Source organism: Adiantum capillus-veneris, chromosome 14, assembly GCF_014529385.1.
Source record: "Adiantum capillus-veneris isolate H3 chromosome 14, ASM1452938v2, whole genome shotgun sequence".
NCBI lineage: Eukaryota > Viridiplantae > Streptophyta > Polypodiopsida > Polypodiales > Pteridaceae > Adiantum > Adiantum capillus-veneris.
Window position 1 is genome coordinate 65,387,572 of NC_140944.1, and position 5,662 is coordinate 65,393,233.

General features: G+C 46.8%; 1 pseudogene; it reads right to left on the reverse strand.

The window, feature by feature from the left end:
- Positions 1 to 292: 292 nt before the first annotated feature.
- LOC147442521 (pentatricopeptide repeat-containing protein At5g27110-like) lies at positions 293 to 4,742 on the reverse strand (annotated as a pseudogene).
- Between the last annotated feature and the right edge of the window lie 920 nt (positions 4,743 to 5,662).

Consider the following 5,662-nt stretch of genomic DNA (forward strand, 5'->3'; position numbering starts at 1 on the left):
TCTTATTAACTATTGTCTATCTTTCCTTGACAACCCAAAAAAAAAAGATCATAACTGACACTGACACTAGTGATATAGCTATTTCCTTCATATCTCTCTCTCTTTTTTCTTTGGTATAGTCTCCTTGTCAATCCCCCTAGCCTCCCATATCTCTCTCTCTCCCCCCTTCTCTCCTCTGCGTCCCTTACCCTCTCCTCCCTTTTTCTTCCTTCTCTCTCTCTCTCTCTCTCTCTCTCTCTCATGTAATACTGACATGTGTTAGTGCATTTAGAGATGCAAACAAAACAAGAGATTATATATAGAGATGATTCATTTGAGCTGCTCATTTTTCCCTGCTATTAGTGCTTAAGCTTTCTTTAGACGTCCACATACGATAGTGCGGAGGGTATGCCGCATGCCCCATACAACTCGTATTTATTTGCGGGGGATTTTGCGGCGTGTTGGACCTCCTCACTATCTCACAGGGCATAAGGCAGGAGGGGATCAATGGCCATAGCTATTTCAGCAATCGAGTACGATCTTGGCCGTCAGATCCGCTTTTTGTAAATTCATGAAAATAGGTAAATTCAGGTGCGCAAAACATGTGAATTCGGGCGCCCCCATCAACTTTGCAAGCCAGCCACCTTATCCACCCCCTGCGCGTTCTTGTTGAAAGTATCGGGAGATGTGTTTCTTCTACGATAAAGCTGTCGTGTTGTAAATTCGGGTCAGTTTAGAGAATTCGGACAGATTGGTAAATTCGGGCGGCATCGCAAGATCAACGGCCCACGATGCCCCACTCCCCGAAATTAAAATGGGCCATTAAACCCTTCTGCCCATGCCCATATGAGACGGTGCTAACGGGCGCACTGCCTGTGTGAGTACTGAGGGCGCACTGAACTCAGACTTGGCTCCTTGCTTTACTGCTCATGTGCTGCTCCTCCGTTATTCCACGTCAACGGCTTGTCACAAAGTCTTGCAAGACGGAAGAGCTGGGCACATAATACCCAATAGGTATACCTACACTCATGGAGAGAAATGACAGCTGCTGAGGAGAAGTTTAGGTAATGGTTGCGAAGAGGATGCTTCATCCTTGCTCTCGTCTCTCGAATAGTGGGGTCTCGTGGGAATGGGTGCTTCCCCTCCAGCCACCTGAAAATGACACGCCATAGCCAAGGCTTGAGTGCACAATTATCCTCAATTACATCACACTATCAATGGTGCTTGGCAACCAGCCACCGAACAGTGACACACCATAGTCATGGTTTGAGTGCACAAATGCTGCACACAATTGTTTGATAGTATTTGATGTCAATTGCATCAGCAGAGTATGGAAAGTTCTTCACCACTTCTGACAGTCCTTGCCATCAGAGGCTATCAAGTGACTTGAGTCTATTTCATACGCTCTAGTAGTCAGGTGCATTGCACTTGGGTGTAGCACTCGCCCTTGGAAGGCCATGGCAGGGTCTCTATGCCCAAATGCTACCAATGTGACATCGTGCGTGTGTATTATGCAAGCTCTGCGATGCATATGCCATACGTGTACTGTCCTGGTAAGATAATTGTGGGCATGACAGTGTCCACGGATCTACCATGCTATGTCTGAAATGATAGGCATAATCAGGAACAAATGACTGTTTTCTTACAAACAGGTATGTCACCGATTTGCTGATGGGGCCACTGTACGGAAACAGCTGGCGTGTCAAACTGCACAAATGGCATTGTGATTTCTGGGTGTTTATGTGCCAAACATACAGGTGATGGCGTTGAGAATGCTGACCTGGCAGCGTACAGACAATGGCATCACAAGCTGATGTGGCAAGATACCGACAACCCCGTGCAACCTCAAGAGCTGTAAAGAGTAGCCACAGTGTCAGTTGCAACACGAATAAAGCATGTGGTCTCTCGAGGTGCAGAAAGCCAATGTAACTCTATTAAAGAACCGATAAAAATGCTTGCTCCCTCAATCCACGTGACCTTTCCTACTTCCACCATTTGGAAAAATCTTGCTGGGGGCTTGTAAAGAAAGAAATACTGCCGGGGGTGCCTATCTTGGGACCCAATGCATCTCAGAAAAAGAACTATGCCTCTCGAGTCAGTGCAAGTTTGTCTATTCTTTCCAGTCTGGTGGTTGTATCAAGTCTGTGCTGTCAGTAGCTTTGTTCGGTTTCATCTACATTTTTAGAAAGCGATTTTCTCGGCTGGTTCTTGTATCCCCACCAAGGTATAAAGTATCATTGAGAGTTACATGAACCGAAGGACTATGTGCTGATTTGATGCAAAGGTTTCACCCTCTTTGCATCTTCCTCCATGCAAGCGATTGTGTACATGTTGAGCATGAGGACATATGCGGCTGCATTACTTTCATCTACTTGCTGCTCGTTCAAAGGCACTTTCAACAAGCAGAAAGTAAGGCAGACCAAAGCACAGAACAATTGGAGGATGGCATTTCCTGTATGACTTTCACTGCCTTATCAAGATGCCCTGCACACCCAAAGAGATCTATCATACAAGTGTAGTGCTCATTGTCTGGCTCTATGCCATACTTTGTAGTCATACTTACAAAATGCAAACAGCCCTCTTCCACTAGGCCTAAGTGACTACAAGCACTAAGGACACAAGACTACGTCAATGCATCTGGAAAGATACCCTCATCTTGCATGTGCTGAAAACAGTCCAATGCCTTCTCATGTTGGCCCTGCTCAGTATATCCTACCATTAGCGTACTCCAAGAAACAACATCCCGAGAAGGGAGCTCCTCAAGCACTTGTACTGCCTTTGAAAGATCCCCACACTTGACATACATATCCACCAAAGCATTTCCAAGGAATATGTTCTTCCCTGATAGCTCCTGTGTGGTAATCTCATCATGAATTCGTTTCCCTTTGTCAATTACTTTTAATTGTCTACAAGCTTTCAAAGGTCACTGCATCTGGAGAGAAGCCCTCTTGATGCATTCGTTCAAAACAGGCAAGTGCTTGATGCCCTTGGCCATCTTGAGCATATCCTGCAATAAGTGCACCCCAAGACACCACATCCCTTGAAGAGAGCTCATCAAACACTTTCTGTGCCTCTAAAGGAGCACCGCACTTGGCGTACATGTCCACAAGGGCAGAGCAGAGCACTGTACTGTTTCCCAGCAAGCCTTGCTTTGAAATTTCACCATGAACTTGTTTCCCTTTGTCCAAATCTCCTAGTGTGCCACACGCTTTCAAAATGCAAGCATAAGTCACAGAATCTGCAGAGATGCCCTCATGTTGCATCTGCTTGAAAGAATCCATGGCCCGCTCATCATGGCCCTGTTGTGTATATCCTATAAGAAGTGCATTCCAAGCAGCGACACTAGGAGAAGAAATCTCATCAAAAACATCTTGTGCTTTTGAGAGAGCACCACACTTTACATACATATCTAAGAGAGCAACACTAAGCACAACATTGTCTGTTAGCAGACCTTGTTTCTGTATTTCATCATGTATTTGTTCCCCTCGCATAATATCACCTACAGCACCACATGCCTTCAAGAGGGAACTAAAGGTGACTGAATCTGAAGATATGCCATCAGCATGCATGTGATCATAACAATTTAGTGCTTGCTGAGCTAGACCTTTTTGGACAAATCCAGCAATTAATGCACTCCAGGAGAAAACATTCCGAGAACTGAGACTTTCTAGCACTTGCTGAGCTTTCGATAGGGCACCACATTTGGCATACATACCTACCAAAGCAGTGGCGAGCTTAGAATTGTGTCCTAACAAACCCCGGCGAGCAATCTCACCATATACTTTTTCACCCTTTTGGATAGCTTTCATTCTGCCACAAGCTTTCAAAATGCAAATAAATGATACAGCATTTGGAGAAATACCTTCTTGTCTCATCTGCTCCAGGCAACTAAATGCTTTCTCAACTTGGCCCCCTTGAGAATATCCACCAATTAATGCATTCCAAGAGGTGACATCACGACAGGGAAGCTCCTCAAGTACTTGCCTTGCTTTTGAAAGAGCATTGCATTTGGCATACATGTCCACTACAGCAGTGCCAAGCACCAGGTCCTTCTCCATTAATCCTTTTTGTGCAATCTGGTCATGGATGTCTTCTCCTTTTTCAATTGCTTTGACAATTCCACATGCTTTCAACACACAAGCAAAGGTAACTGAGTCTGGGGAAAGGCCCTCAAGCTGCATCTGTTCAAAATACGCAAGAGCGTCTTGACCCAGACCTTGTTGTGCACATTCCGTAACGACTGCAGTCCAACAGAATGCATTCTTGCTTCTATAAATGTCAAGCAAGTCCCGAGCTTCAGAGAGGGCACCACAACTTGCATACATGGAAATGAGAGCATCTGTGCACCTCTCAACCAATCCTTTCTTGCGGAGATCATCATGAATGATAATGCCTCTGGAGAGATCTTTGTTCTTAGCACAAGCCCTCAATAAGGCTACAAAGGAAGCACGGTCTTCACCAAGCTGAAGGGATTTATTTCTGCTGGAATCCTTCTTGCGCACCTCTCGCTTTTGAGCTCCTTCTGATGCAGAATGTCTTCTTTCTACAAGGATATCATTAACAAGGCCCTGTTGGTTAAATTCCAGGGGAGGAAGACGAACCTCGCTGTCGGAAGAGGGGGAGCAAACATCCTCTTCGATGTTCGTCTTCGCACCAAGCTTCCAGAGCTGGTCGACGGCGCTAGCCATGGCTCGTGCAGTTTTGGATCATAATGCACAGATATTAGACAGAAATGCCATACGTGTCACAAACGAGACGTAAGGACTATGTCGAGGGGGTAAAGTAAAATGTGGAGGTGATAGAATTCAAGGGGAGGAGGTAAACTTACTCTTTTACGCAAGAGTAGTACAATGGTGCTGCCTTCTGCGGCGGCACTACCTTTGGCAGTGCTATGTATATTTTTGGCCTGCTAAGGAAAGGCCTTAGTGTTGGGCTACATTGGGCGTTCTTTCACGGATGGTGTCCACGTGGACGGCTAGTAGTTTTGCAAGACGACGTGATAGCCGCGTGTGAAATTCTACTTGGAGCTGCGTGCGAGTTTGTGCTTAGACTGTTGAGGCCTGAGAGCGACATTGTGAGCTGGACAACAGTAACGTAGACTCGCAGAGCGATCGCACACGACTCTAAGGAGTCCCCCCCCCCCCCCCCCAAAACCCCCACTCGGGTGCATCCCTCACCTGTAGCAGCAGAAGGTCTTGTCTAGAGACTAGACCTCTGCTCGTCTTGAGGCTCCTGCGAGTCTTGAACAGTGCACTTCATGACACGAGTACCCTGCCACCAGAGACTTACCCTCTGCATCTGGTAAGACCCTGCCCAAACAGGATCACCGCAAGAGCCATTTCAGATCTGCAACAAGCCGAAAGAAGGGGGAGCTTGGAGCTCCATTACCGGCCTCTTAGGAGCCTCCACCCAAAGAAAAGGCCGTCAGAACCAGAGATTCGCCAAACCGCCACCGAGACTAGCTTAAACAGAGAGAACCACCAACTGGCGGGTGCCACCGAGCATCAGAGCAGCCCACACCTGTCCCAGGCTTGCCTGTCGAGCCAAGAAAACCTGGATGGCATCATCATCAATGCTCCGCACCTTGCTGGCTGTGTGCCTTAACTTCCTCCTACAGGGTTGGTGACGCAGGCTGAGACTCATCTTTTGCACACGCTCAAGAGCTTGGTCTTGTGAGCTGAGC